Raw genomic sequence first — 13696 nt, forward strand, 5'->3', positions numbered from 1 at the left:
TGTGTTGATGCACGTGTGCATGCACGGACCGTGTACCCGTGCACAGCTACTCATGCGCATGCTCCTGCACAGACCTATGAGAGCCTGCACTGTCTTGCCCTGTTGGGGCTCATCTTGCCCAGCCTGGCTTGGGTTCCCTCCTTGCAGAGGGAGAGCTCAGGTCAAGGTTCAACGCCAGGCCCCATCACCGGGCAGCTGGGCACCCCCGTCCTTTGCCACACACGATGCCATCAGTTTCCATGACCTCTGAAACTCACCTCCTGGGGACCAGCAGAGCAGCTGGGGCCACTAACGCCCACAAGACTGCCCAGCATAGCAGTTGCGATTTGGAGGTGGAACCGCAACTAAGAACTGCTCAGCATGGTTGCCACTGGCCGCTATGCGGATGCTCGAATTCATGTAAGTAAAACGTAAAATTTGGGCCCCAGTCCTCCCTGCCAGCTCCAGGGCTCAGCAGTCCCACATGGCGGGTGCCGATGGTCACTACAACAGGCAGCACCAACAGGGAGCTTCATCATCTGCGGGACAGCACCAAACCTAAAGAAAGGCACCCACACCTCATAAAACAGCAGCCTCCAACACAGACCAGGCAGTCTCAGGCCTTGTGCTGCTGCACTGAACCCCAGGCTCAGGAGACTGTGCCTGCCCCAGGCACCACACCCTAGTCTGGGGCACCAATGACTGTGCAGGAAACGTGTCAGGACCCCTTCAGACTGTGTGTGGGTAGTTCAGTGTGTAGCAGGTGCTTGCTGCCCATTCGATGGGGTAGAGGTGGAGGATCAAGTGACAGAGTGACAGCCAGCCCCCGCTACCAGGACCTCATGGGCTTGAGAAGGAAAGGGGTGGAGTCAGCAGCCCTGCCACAGCTAGACAAGTGGGGACATGCCCCCCCCCCCCCCCGAACAGGGCCACCAGCACACCCACCCTGACTCTACCCACCCCCCAGCAGCATGGAGCAGGAAACCTGTGCCCCCCAATGAAGCCACGCAACTCTCCCACTCACCACCCCTGGCCTTTGCCCATGGAAGGTTCTGGACCCAGTTCCACACCGGTGCCCAAACACCACAGCTCACACGTAGCAGCACATGGGCTCTTTAATGGTGTCCGGCACCACCTGCCACGGCTGTCCATCCTCACAATGCTGGAACTCTGGTGATGCAGACACTCCAGCCACGCGTGAGAAACTGGAAGGGACTGGCTGCCCTTTTCCCAGGAAAGCAAAAGGCAAAAAAATTCCATTTCAAGAAAAGGGCATTGCAAAAAAAACAAACAAAAAAAACAACTTAGAGAAAAACCATCACAAAAGCAGTAGTGAGGACACTAAACCCAAGCGCCGCACACGCCTAAAGTCAAGTATCAGGTACAGCCACCGCGTTAAAGAAAAAACCTCAAGGGCAAGGGCACAAACTTGAAGGTGCTTTTGCGGGGTGGGATGCGGGGTCTCAAGCTTGGCCTGTAGTGCGTTGGGGGCCCGTGTGGCACAACGGTGGGTGCCCACCCACCCCGCTTATCAGGCTAAGGTGTAACAGACTGAAATATTTAACGGACTCTCTCCCCTCAACCAGCAACGCCAGCCAACTGGCTGCTCTCCACCAGCTCAGGCCAGTGATGCCCACGGCGGCGGGGGCAAGGACCCTCTCCGAGGTTTTCAGGATGCGTGGTCAGGGTCTGGCCTGGCAGGAGATGGCTGGAGCTGGGGGTGCTGTCCCTCTGTCTATCCTGGGGACGATCAGGAGGCGCTTTGGCCAAGACTTTGTGTCTCTCCGACATGGGCCCCTGCTCCACTCCCAGCACCAAGCAGAAAGTGGCCTGGATTGTGGGGTGCGTAGTCCTGGTGCACTGCAGCTCCTCCCTGCAGGCCTGGTCAGAGGACCGGGGAGGCAGGGGCTGCTCCTCCACCAGCACGTGGGGGGCCTCAGCCCCGGCTGTGCTTGGCCCCTTTGATGGGCAGCTCCAGGAGGACCCTGGTGGTTCACCGGTCCACCCGCTCCCTGGACACACCGCGGCTCAGCAGCCAGCCCACGATTTGTGTTCATCGGGTTGGGCCCCAGCAGGAGCTTGGCGGCCATGGTCTGGATCTTCAGCACCGTCATGCCCTTGACCAGCAGGCTGACCAGGGAGAGGGACAGCTCCGAGGGCGCGGCCGTCAGTAGGCACCGCCACAGGCATGTCTTTGGGAGCCAGGCACTTGGGCTTGGCTCGTGGTAGATCCAGTCCAGCGTGCCCAGCTCACACACCAGTTGGAAGCCCTCCTCCATGGCGATCCAGGGCCAGAGGGCGGCTCAGTGGTCTCCAAGTGCAGGAAGGACTTCCAGCGCTGGCGCCAGGCCAGCAGCGTCTTGCAGAGCCTTGCAGCAGTAGCTGAAGACAGTGTCGCCGGTCAGGTCGCCCGCAGCATCTGCTCCCCGGAATCCAGGGACAGGGCTGGGCCCCCCCTCCCCCCGTCATAGACCCACAGGTCCAGGTGGTCATGAGTTCACTGCGGTTCTGCCGGAAGCGCTGCGCCATGGCCAGGAGCGCTGTGTGTGTCGAAGAGGTTGCTCGCCCCACCCAGGGCTCGCTCAGCCACGGCCACGGCAGCTCTGTGCGGAGAGCAGCGCGGAGGCTGGAGGGGCAAGGCCCCCCCCGGGAGCTGCAGGAAGGGCACAGAGGGGTGTAAGGGTGGGGAAATCGCCACTCAGCCCCAGCCCCTCCCCATAGTGGGGCCCCTCAGACCCCCAGGTGTCAAAGGTCCTGGGGGGCACCGTGTCCTCATGAAAGATCAGAGCCCAGTGCTGGACATCATGGGGGCCCTGAGCACAGCCCCTTCAGGAGCCCTGATAACCCCCCAAAGACCCTCCTGCACCAACCTCCCCTTACACACCCTGTACCCCCCTCCCCCGTGGGGTTACTGCAGATATGAAATAAACCCAACGCTTAGAATTGGGTTCAAGGCCAGCTGCTCATCACTTGCCAGTATACTAGTTCAAGGCCAGCTGCTCATCACTTGCCAGTATACTAGTTTCACCTCCACTTTTTTTTTTTTTTTTGCTGCATCTGCAGCACATGGAAGTTCCTGGGTTAGGGATCCAAGCCGCAGCTATGCCAACACTGGATCCTTAACCTGCGGCGCCTTAGCCAGAACTCCCATCTCTACATTTTGCAGCTATCATTTCCTTTTTTGGTCTTTTTAGGGTGGCACCTGCTGCATATGGAAGATCCCCAGGCTAGGGTCGAATTGGCACCACAGCCGCCAGCCTATACCACAGCCATGGCAATGTGGGATCTGAGCCACATCTGCAACCTATGCTGCAGCTTGCGGCAAAAGCCGGATCCTTAACCCACTGAGGCCAGGGATCAAACCCACGTCCTCATGGGTAGTACTTGGGTTCTTAACCCCCGAGCGACAAATGGAAACTCCTACAAACATAAGTATAACTATGGTATTAACAAGAACCTGTTCAGAGTTCCTGTCATGGCTCGGTGGTTAACGAATCCGACTAGGAACCATGAGGTTGCAGATTCCATCCCTGGCATCACTCAGTGGGTTAAGGATCTGGCATTGCTGTGAACTGTGGTGTGGGTTGCAGACTCAGCTCAAATCCTGCGTTGCTGTGGCTCTGGTGTAGGCTGGCAGCTACAGCTCCAATTAGACCCCTAGCCTGGGAACCTCCATATGTCGCAGGAGTGGCCCTAGAAAAAGCAAAAAGAAAAAAAAAAAATAAAGAAAAAAACTTGTTCTTACCGAGGGGGCTGGTGGGGCTGCCAAACTTCTGGAGGAACGGCCTGCAGACAGGAAGGGGAGAGGTAGGTAAGAGGTTGGGGAGGGGGTGTGGGGCAACCATGACCCCCACCCACTCCTTCCCAGAGCTGGGGGTGGCCCCTCAGACCCCTGGGTGTCAAAGGTCCCGGGGGAGCACCACGTCTTCACAGAAGTTCAGAGCCCAGTGCTGGACATCATGGGGGTCCCCAAGCATGGTTCCTGAAGGGGCCGCCTGAGCACAGCCACCTCCTTCTCCATCCCCCCATCTCCGTGGGCTGCCGTGGAATTCAGGGTGCTGCATGGTGCTGGGGGCGGGGGCGAAGGGTGCACAGAGGCTGCTGTTCAATGACCCAGCCCTGGCATCTCTGGCCAAGCTCCGGAGTAAGGGCTGAGCATCTGCTCTAAGGCCAGGACCCACGGACCTCACAGGGCACACCCCGGAGCCTCCCCTCAGCCCAGTCCCTGCAGATCAACCACGAAGGGGCCCTAAGGGCCAAAGTGACAGAAATGGGGATTGAAACCCCGCCCCCCAGCATTCTCAACTGCAGGGAGGGGGGGGGAGAGAGCCCCAGCCCCCAGCAGGACCTGAACGTGCAGGGAGGCTGCAGAAAGGAGGCCCTCTACCCCGACCCCCCCCTCGAAACAGGGACAGATTATCATCTCCGAGGAACCCCAACTCCTAGCTGGGACAGCGGGGACACGATGGCACCTATTTCAAAGAATGAGGCTGTTAGGGAGTTCCCGTTAGGGCTCAGTGGTTAACATGGGTAACGAACCCGACCAGCATCCATGAGGACGGGGGTTCGATCCCTGGCCTCGCTCAGTGGGTTAAGGATCCAGTGTTGCTGCAAGCTGACGTAGAGGTCACAGATGCGGCTCAGATCCAGCGTTGCTGTGGGCTGGCAGCTGCAGCTCCAATTAGACCCCAGCCTGGGAACATGCTGCGGGGGCTGCCCTAAGACAGGGGGGAAAAAAAAGGAAAAAAGAATGGCGTTACTGGGAAGGTTAAATTAATCCCAGGCTTAGACCTACCGCCTAGCTGAGAACAGGCTCTCTGATCTGGCTTCATTACACTCACAGCATCAGAATCTAGACACACACCATGGCATCGATCTCGGGGGCAGTCTCTTCTGAGCTCACAGAGAGGACGGCCAGGCTGATGGACTCCTGGAAGAACCCCCTGCTGACAGGAAGGGGTGAGGGAGCAGGAGGGAGGTCGGTGGGGTGCACGGCAACCACGGGACCCCCATCCTTCCCTCCCCGGAGCCGGGACCCCTCAGACCCCCAGGTGTCAAAGGTCCCGGGGGGCACTGCGTCCTCAAGGGAGATCAGAGCCCAGTGCTGGACATCACCGGGGTCCGGGGCCCTCAACCCCCGCCCCCCAACCCCTCTTGCAGGACTTAGGTACGGAGAGACGGGACCCCGAGGCGTCAGGCCAGGAAGCAGCATTTACTCGGGCCGGCCCCGGCTCAGCGGAGTCTCATCCAAAGGCTGAGCCCTGACAGCGGCGGGGCGCGGTCCCACACGCCCTCCGTTATCTCCCGTGGCACTTCGGCCCCTTTGTCCCCCTTGTAAGATAACAACATACATTCTGTACATCCCAGCAGGATGGTCTTTGTCACCAAGTTGCACGTGGACCCTGATGCTGTCAGGCTGCTGGTCACGCTGCGCTGCCTCCCCTTGGTTCTGGGAGGGCCCTCGCCGCACCCCGACAGGACAGCACAGCCTGCTAGCTCCGCCTCAGGAAGGGCCTGGACACGGTCCTCAGGGTGCTGCCCCGGCCTGGCAACGCTTCCTCTCACATCCCCTGCCCAACAGGCACCTTCCCTCCCCCGCCCTTCCCCAGAGACGCCCCCAGCCCCCCGGGACCTTGGATGCAACCCTCCCCTTCGAAGGCGAGAAACAGCACTACTCCCCACCCTCCTGGGTAGAGGCTTGGGGCTTCTCAGTCCCACGACCAACACTTCCAGGCCCAAGTAGAGCAGAGCTAGGGTTGACATGCCTGCTGGCATATACATGAGGCCCCAGAGATCCTGGCTGGAAGGTCACCCCACATGAAGGTGAGATGTTTGAGATCGGGGTGCTTACCAAGGTGGGGGATGGGGGGCGGCCCCTTGGCTGGAAGACACACCTGTGAGGCAGGAAGGGCCTGGTGAGGGTGGGGAAAGGCATTGTCTGTGGTCCAGAGAACAGCAAAATCAGGGCCCCTCAGATCCTCAGGTGTCAAAGGTCCTGGGGTGCACTGTGTCCTCAGGGGTGATCAGAGCCCAGTGCTGGTCATCACGGGAGCCCCGGGCCCTCTGCACCCAGGTCCCCAGGACACTCACCTTCAGGGACAGAGGCCAAGCTAGCAGCTCTCAGACTGGAACACAGACTCCAGCAGGAGGTACAACCGCCCACAGCCTTCCCGATGGCGACACCAAGATGTCCTCGCATCCGGCGTCACGGGTCTACATGGGGCTGTCCTCAAACCTATTCCATGGGAGTTCCTGCAGGGGAGAGGAATCCGACTAGGAGCCATGAGGTTGTGGCTTCGATCCCTGGCCTTGCTCAGTGGGTCAGGGATCTGCGATGCTGTGGCTGGGGTGTAGGCTGGCAGCTGTAGCTCCTATTTGACCCCTAGCCTGGGAACCTCCATATGCTGCAGGTGTGACCCTAGAAAGAAAATAACAACCACCCCGTTACATGGCGAGAACCCAGTGAAGACTCCTCTTCCCTGGTTTTGCAGATTTCCAGCACTGACTGCTCACCCAGAGCAGTGCAAGCTAAGCTGCAAAATTCTTAGAAGAACCTCTTGGGGGAAATAAGGACGAAAGAAGCCGAAAATGCAAGCAGCCTAAGCGATGACCGGAGATCCTTAACTGCAACCATTTTTTTTTTTTTTTTTAACCAAATCAAAGGGGAAAGACATGTGGAGATGAGTTAGACTAGGAACACAAAGCAGGCAGACAGCCTCATCAACCAACGGGCGACAAACGTCCTTCCACTGGTGACCTGGCAGCAGTTAGGATAAAGCCACCGGCTTTCTAGATCGCCGACGGAAGGGAGAGACTCAGCCAGAGGGCCTCTTGCTACGTTGAAGCAGGGAGATGGGACTCCGCCACCTGCTCCTAGGCTGTGTCTCCTCGGCAGGGGCATGGCACTGCTCCAGAGGCAAGAAACGGATCCCCAAATGTCCGATTAGCCCCAAACTAAAGTTTAACAGAATTCCGATGTTCAGAGGCATCACAAAACTGACATTTGAGGGGCCGTGTCAGAATGATTCCCAAAGGCGAACAAAGGCCCCCATGTGCTTTCTCTTGAAACTGCTTCTCAGAAACAAATCAGTAATTCACTCCCACCTCTTCCTTAGCATCCCGAGACCTGCCTCTACTTCTGTCACGGCAGGTGCCCAGCAGCCCCGGGGCCACAGCCTATCAGCTCTAGCGGGTCTTGTACCGGCAAGAAACCAAGCTGGCACTCGGAGAGTTGGAGAACTCGGGTTTATGATGCTGGTGGGCTCTGAGGAGCTCCCACTCCGGAGTCTGAGCCCCAGAGATGAGTTTGACAAGGCTTTCATGGGTTAGCTCTTCTGGGCCCATGCTTCGAAGGACAGACCAGAGTAAGGACAGGCAAGGTAGCTGATGCAGAAGCAAGTTTACAGAAGTGGAGTTGTGGGGAGGGGGTAGTTACTTAGCTGGATTCTGCTTTGTCGTCTGGCCTTTATCTTAGGAGACCTCTCCCCTACATCCACCTCCCACCATGCTCTTTGAAATTCCTAAAAGGCATCAACCTTTATGATCTTCTTGGCCCAGGGGCTGATATAAGGGCGGCCCAGATGTCACCACCATGTGTAACTTGTTAGATTCTGGACTCTAGGCGTGAGGAGACAAACTTGACCCTACAGCTCCGGATACAGGGTCCAAATGAGAGGGCACGAAGAGCAGGAGCGGCCCAGCGAAAGCCACGAGCCATGATGCCCGGCTCCAGTAGTTACCCCAACTTAACCAGGAGTCAGCCAATTCGTCTCTTCACTTCGCTGTGTGTTCTTTTAAGTGTTAGGCCCTATTCTGAGTACTCCCGACCTGTGTGTGTAAACACAACATCCTTCACTGAGGAGCAGGCCAAGCGCCCCCGTCTCAGCAGGAAGTCCAATCCTCTCCTGTGCTGGAGGGCTACTTCTGCCAGAGCCCACCTGGTCCTGTAAGGCCACTAGGGCAGGGGCTACTTGTTCCTTGTCATCTGTGAATCCTGTAGATAACGGATGATCACAGGCAATGGACGCCATCCTCCCGCTCCCACCCCTGCTGAAATTCCCAGACCAACTAATAAGCGGATAACTTGTGCTGCTCTCTTGGTTCTGCCATGTGCCTCCACGGGCACCATAAGAGACTGATTACCAGGGACAGTATGTATTTGAGGAGTGACAAAGGCTAGTGTGGTGTGCAGGCCGTGTCCAGTTAGCAGGGAGCCTCTGGTAGGTGTGATTTCCGCACACAAATAAGAGGCCTGTCTGGGGTCTGCACCAAGGGATCAAGGAGGGGTCTAAGTCCTTGACATTGGTGACACTGTCACACTGCTCCTTCGCCGGCAGGTTACCCACCTGAACCACTTTCCCAAGGCTCTGAAGGCACCTCAGGGCCCTGAGAGGCATGCATACACCTATCGGCCTAGGTTCTTGGATCCAACTGGCTTTGCCTTCCCTGGCGGCACTGAGGACGCTCATCGGGACAGCAGTAGGCTGGGGCTTCTGGATGGGCAGCCAGAGCCAGCAGTCCCCCGCATTCAGCACCTGGCCCAGGCCGGGGCCTTGGCTCGGAGGGCTGAGTTTCAGCCCAGTAGCTTTATCAGGGGGGCGGCGGAGGCCCCTCATGTAACTCTTCGAACTTGAAATCTATTCCCGGTAGCCAGCCGGGTAGTGGTTTCCAGGCAGCCTGGCATGAGTCAGCCCTGTTCCAGCCTGTCGCCCCTGGAGTGAGCAGCAGGGCGAGTGTTCACAGGACTGTGAGTCCCTTGATTTTGCTCGCTGACCTGGTAGGAGCAGGGATCCTAGCACACTGCCCGTCAGGAGACACACTGCACAGACAGGCAGCTGGGCTCCCTGTCCCCATCCCGAGGGGGTTACGGCACAGAGCCCCACTCCAAACACGAGGGCTATGGCAATGGCAATGGCAATTACCAACAGTCCCCGTCAGTTCAAGTTTGCATGGAGATCCTCTGGCTTCCAGGGCACAGTTCAACGAGCTTCCAGGTGTGGGCAGAGCAGGGCTCATTGTTTTCCGATGGTGGGCGCCTACATATCTTGACCTTGAGGGGGTTCTCACGGTGCCAGGCAGTGTCCCAGGCATCTGTGTCAGCGGTGGGAGCAGCCTTCTTTATTCTGGTGTGATGGAGCCACGGACACCTGCAATTTTGACCGCAGCTGGAGGAGAGAAATTAACCACGTAGGCGCCTGTCCAGACTGGCTGGAGGAGCTCCTTTGTCCAGTCCTTCACCCACAGCATGTCCCCAGGCTGGTGGGGGTGGATCCAGCTGCCTAAGGGAACAGGAGCCTCTCCAGGGTCTCCCGGGTGATGCAATGGAGGACTTTCCCCACGGCCCGGAGGTGTCGGGATAGCTCCACGTCGGCTTTCTGCCTGGGATCCCCCTTCAACTTCGCTATTACAGGAGGGGGCCTTCCATACAGAGTTTCAAACGGGGTGTAGCCCGTGGATCTGGGGCAGCGCCTTGGGCTCAGAGTAAGGCTAAGGGCAGGACATCTACCCGTGGTAGCTGAGTCTCCTGGCACCACTTAGCTAGAGTGGTTTTAAGGGTCCGGTTCACGCGCTCACCTTTCCCTGAACGTTGTGGCCTATAAGCTGTACGGAGTTTCCACCCGACTCCCAGGATCTCAGTCAAGATCTGGGTGGAGTTCCCGTCATGGTGCAGTGGTTAATGAATCCCACTAGGAACCATGAGGCTGCGGATTGGATCCCTGGCCTCGCTCAGTGGGTTAAGGATCCAGCATTGCTGTGAGCATTGCTGTAGGCTGGCAGCTACAGCTCCGATTGGACCCCTAGCCTGGGAACCGCCATGTGTTGCAGGAAGCAGCCCTAGAAAAGGCAGAAAGACACATGAAGGGAAAAAAAAAAAAAAAAAAGACCTGGGTTACTTCGGACAAGAGAGCAGGCCGGCTGTCAGATTTGATTGTAAGGCACAGCCCACAGCAGCGGATCTTCTCCCTCGGCAGAGCCTGAGCCACTGCCCAGGTGCGATCTGTTCGCGTGGGTGGGGAAGGCTTCTACCCACCCGGAACGTGTGCTTACGAGCCCCGGCAGCTGCGGACGGTCCCGGCAGCCAGGGATAGCCCTGGCAGGCCCTGACTTCAGTCAACTTCCAGGTCCTCAAAGGGCATCGTCCCCATTGCTTGTACCCCGGGACTGGGCCCAGGTTTCTGACTGGCATTATTCCGGGCACACACAATTCTGCATGCACAGGGTGGGGAGTTTGGCTATAAAGTAATATCGGCTTAGCAGGCTTCCTAAGGTCTCTGTCCCTGCAGCCACCACCGCGTGCCCCCCCCCACAGGGCCCATGGATCCTCTTTGTCAGTTTAATTGGGAGAGAAGGGGGAGCAGTTCTGACACCAACAGGATCTTGGGGGATGGTTTCTGCCTCAGGGATCGACTGGCCAGCAGCCTCCTTAGCCGCCTGATCAGCCAGTCGATGTCCCCGACTGGGGGGGTCATTCTCCTCCTGATGGCTTTTGCAGTGGATGCCTGCCACCCGGGAGGACGCCTTGGTTCTTCACTGCCTTCCCTCTGGCGGCGAGCAGTCCCCTTTTCCTACAGACGGCCCCAGCAACGTGTCGCAGGGCACATGCATGCTTGGGGTCGGTGTAGATACTGGCTCTTTTCAGCACGCCTCAAATGCCTGCACTGGCGCCCACCAGCCCTGCGGGAGGGCTTCCGCCGTTAGTACCCCTCTGTCGTGGTTCCAGCATGTCCCGATCTACACTGTCCTTGGACGAAGCTGCTTCCATCCATGGATAGCTCAAGTTCTGGGTTCGAGAAGGGAAGCTCCGTCAGGTCTGGCCGACTTGATGACTTCATCTGCAGCCTCCCCGCAGGCGGGGTCAGGCGGGCCTGCCTCGGGAGGCAGGAAAGGGGCGGGATTCAGCATCCCCACAGTCTCAGATGTACTCGAAGGGACCCAATGGGGCAAGATCCCAGCAATCTGGGGCCAAGAGTCAATGCACGGGAATTGACCAGGATGTCCTGGTGTCCCAGGGACTACTTGGTACAGTGCTCGGACCTTTGATGAACCAAGAGTGCCCTCTGGGGGCCAGCCCACATCGAACGCTGGCCATTTGAGTTTGCACAAAGTGCAGGGCTTTCCTGGAGTCATTTTGGTCCCACAGTCTCCTGAGAAGCCCTTTTTGAAATTCTTAATCATACAGTCCAGGATTGTGGATTTGGACTTAGATGAACAGTTCAGGATTGTGGGGTTGGACTTAATTGACCCCATGGTGTCCTCCATGGGTATAATCCAAGGCCTAAACTTGCGGGACCGTTTCTGACCTTGTGGGTAATGACCCCAGGAGCATGGTTTCCGCCACTCCTGAAAACAGCCAACTTCCCACTTAGCCCTTTGTATGGTGGTGGAAGCACTTGCCTTATTGCAAAAGTCTCCAACTGAGCCGGACCTAGGGTTTCAGGGAAATACTCCTGGGCCAACTGTCATTCTTGAGCAAAGTTCAGGGGTCCTTTAACCCAATCCTCCCTATACCCCAAGCTAATGCAGCAGGAGACGGGGATGACGGCTGGTGGCAACACAGGTGTCACCAACAGAGGAACTTCCAACTGGGGCTGTCCCCAGCCTTCGGGGAAGTCTCCCTGACTCAGATCCTGGGCTTCTGTGAACTGGCAAAAGGGGCAGTCTCGTGGCCAGTTTAGCATCTGGGACAGGAGTGCCCGGAGGCCTGGGGACAAAATCAAGCTAGATATCTCCTCGAAGAATTTCTGGCCCAATCGTCAGAGGCACAGGGATCTCTGGCTTGTGGGTTTCTGAGTTAGGTCCCCCGGCCCGTGTGGCCGCCCTGTGTCGGTGTCGCAGACAAACAAGGATGGTCACACAGCCATCCGCCTGACCACCCCCCTCTAGAGTGTAGGTGCCTCTTAGCAATTGGCCGGTTTGTATAAACCCCGAACTCGGATTGGACTCCCAGGGAGGGAAGGTACCGTCAGAGTCCGATGCAGCCGTTAAGCCCTGAGAAGTCACCACGGAACTGCAGATCAGGACCCATCCTGACTCTGTAGCCGCTAGGACATGGAGCCACAACCGCAAACCCGAAACACAAGCGAATCAGGTGGAATTCATGCTCACACGCACCCAGAGGTTATCACAGTGCCTCCTGCCGCCTGAGTCCCTAATTACTGCTCCAATCAGGTACAGCTTCCGATCAGGAGCCCGTAGGGGGTGATCAGTCCCCTCTTCTGCCCCTTGGGGCAGGACCTGAGTGGGGTTGCCCCCAGGGCCTTACCTTGTCTGGACGCCTTCCGCCGAGTCCCGTCGGGGTTGGGCTGGCCAGAAGTAAGGAACACCACTCACGAAGGAGGACCCGGGATACCATCAGGTGGCACAGTCACCTCGTTCGCTCCTTGGGCTCCCCCAACCCCCGCGCGGCCTCGCCCTGGCTCTGGTGGCTCAAGAGGCCAGAATGGTTGGAATCTCACTGGGGCCTCCAGAAATATTTCGGCAGCTGCCAGGAGCTCCATGGCGGCAGCGTATCAGCTCCAGCAGCTCTAGGAGAAACCAAGCGAGCACTAGGAGAGTTGGAGAACTCAGGTGTATTACCCCGGCAGGCTCAGAGGAGATCGCCCTCTGGAGTCTCAGCCCCCAAGAAGGGTTTCACAAAGCTTTTGTGGCCTAGCTCTTCCGGTCCGTGCTTGGCAGGACAGACCGGCGTGAGAACAGGCACGGTTGTGGCTGCAAAACTCTGTTTACAGAACCAGATGCGTGGAGAGGGTTTAGTTAGCTGGATTCTGCTTCGTCATCATGGCCAAGCATTCATTCCTGGCCTTTCTCTACCTTAGGAAACCTCTCCCTTACACTTCCACCCATAGTCTCTGTTCTACGTTGCACAAAAATGCCAGCCACGTGGAACCGAAAAACACAGGAGCGATTTCCCAAAGACAGTAGGTGTACCTAACACAGAGGTGGAAAACATGAGAAGGAAAAACTCAACGTCCCAAGCAACTCCCCAACCCCCCTGGAAACGGATAAGATGGCGGAGCCCTAAAACGTGGGCAGCAAAAATGGCGCAGCCAGGCTGCGGTGCTGACAGAGGAAGGCTCGCTCTGGCGGCCCCATTCGCATCGGCGGCAGAATTCCTCGCCTACCCCCTGGGCGCCCCCAAAGAGCCACCACCCTCTCCGACAGCCACATGTCCGCCCCGCAGGGAACAGGTTTGCCTCGGAGCGCGCGTGCCAGGCCCTCACAGGGGCCCTGACCGCGTCCACGCCAGCACGCTGCATCCCCGGGCGCACACGACACGTGCGACCCAGGTCCCAGGGCACGCCTCACCGCAAAGACACCCCCCCCCCCAAACGAGCCAAAACAGCCAGACAACACTCACCAAGACCTCACTCTCCCACGCGTCTGCGGGGCCCAACACCTCCTGCTTTATAACGCGCGCCGCACGCCAGCCCGCTCCCCGGCGCCGGTCAGGGCTCCGCCCGAGGCGTCCAGCACAGACGCCGGTGTCAGAAACGGGCTTGGGTGCTTGGGGGAGGGAATAGTGCCTGTTCTCTCTAGAATCTTCCTGAACAGACGATGAAACGTTGTCCGTGGAGGCGAGGAAAAAGTGCAAGGAAATATCAGGGTCCATTCTCTTGTCATGCGCGTCAGGCAATTCTGTGAACAGCACCAGAGCGGCCTGTGGAGGGGAAGGACCCCGAGTGCGGGCGGGGCCAGAAGAGGAAGCAATTGGAACACC

The 13696-nt window shown here is 58.2% G+C and overlaps 5 non-coding genes across 5 annotated transcripts; all 5 read right to left on the reverse strand.

Annotated features, from left to right (window-relative positions):
• Positions 1 to 1396: 1396 nt before the first annotated feature.
• On the reverse strand, positions 1397 to 13387 carry LOC100620498 (uncharacterized). The gene is made up of 8 exons (XR_014806557.1): positions 13337 to 13387; positions 12242 to 12503; positions 6070 to 6231; positions 5831 to 5873; positions 4844 to 4922; positions 4519 to 4692; positions 3725 to 3765; positions 1397 to 2632 (listed from the first exon to the last, which is right to left on the reverse strand). It is a non-coding gene; the product is annotated as an uncharacterized LOC100620498 (transcript).
• LOC146402419 (small nucleolar RNA SNORD88) lies at positions 2703 to 2793 on the reverse strand. Its single transcript, XR_014808754.1, has one exon. It is a non-coding gene; the product is annotated as a small nucleolar RNA SNORD88 (small nucleolar RNA).
• Positions 3857 to 3948, reverse strand: LOC146402420 (small nucleolar RNA SNORD88). Its single transcript, XR_014808757.1, has one exon. It is a non-coding gene; the product is annotated as a small nucleolar RNA SNORD88 (small nucleolar RNA).
• LOC146402421 (small nucleolar RNA SNORD88) lies at positions 5012 to 5102 on the reverse strand. Its single transcript, XR_014808756.1, has one exon. It is a non-coding gene; the product is annotated as a small nucleolar RNA SNORD88 (small nucleolar RNA).
• Positions 5944 to 6034, reverse strand: LOC146402422 (small nucleolar RNA SNORD88). The gene has a single exon (XR_014808755.1). It is a non-coding gene; the product is annotated as a small nucleolar RNA SNORD88 (small nucleolar RNA).
• Positions 13388 to 13696: the final 309 nt, after the last annotated feature.

This window comes from Sus scrofa, chromosome 6 (genome assembly GCF_054392235.1).
Source record: "Sus scrofa isolate SSC_HxYL_T2T_F1_AM1 chromosome 6, Sscrofa_HxYL_maternal_Yorkshire_Landrace_v2.0, whole genome shotgun sequence".
NCBI classification, from domain to species: domain Eukaryota; kingdom Metazoa; phylum Chordata; class Mammalia; order Artiodactyla; family Suidae; genus Sus; species Sus scrofa.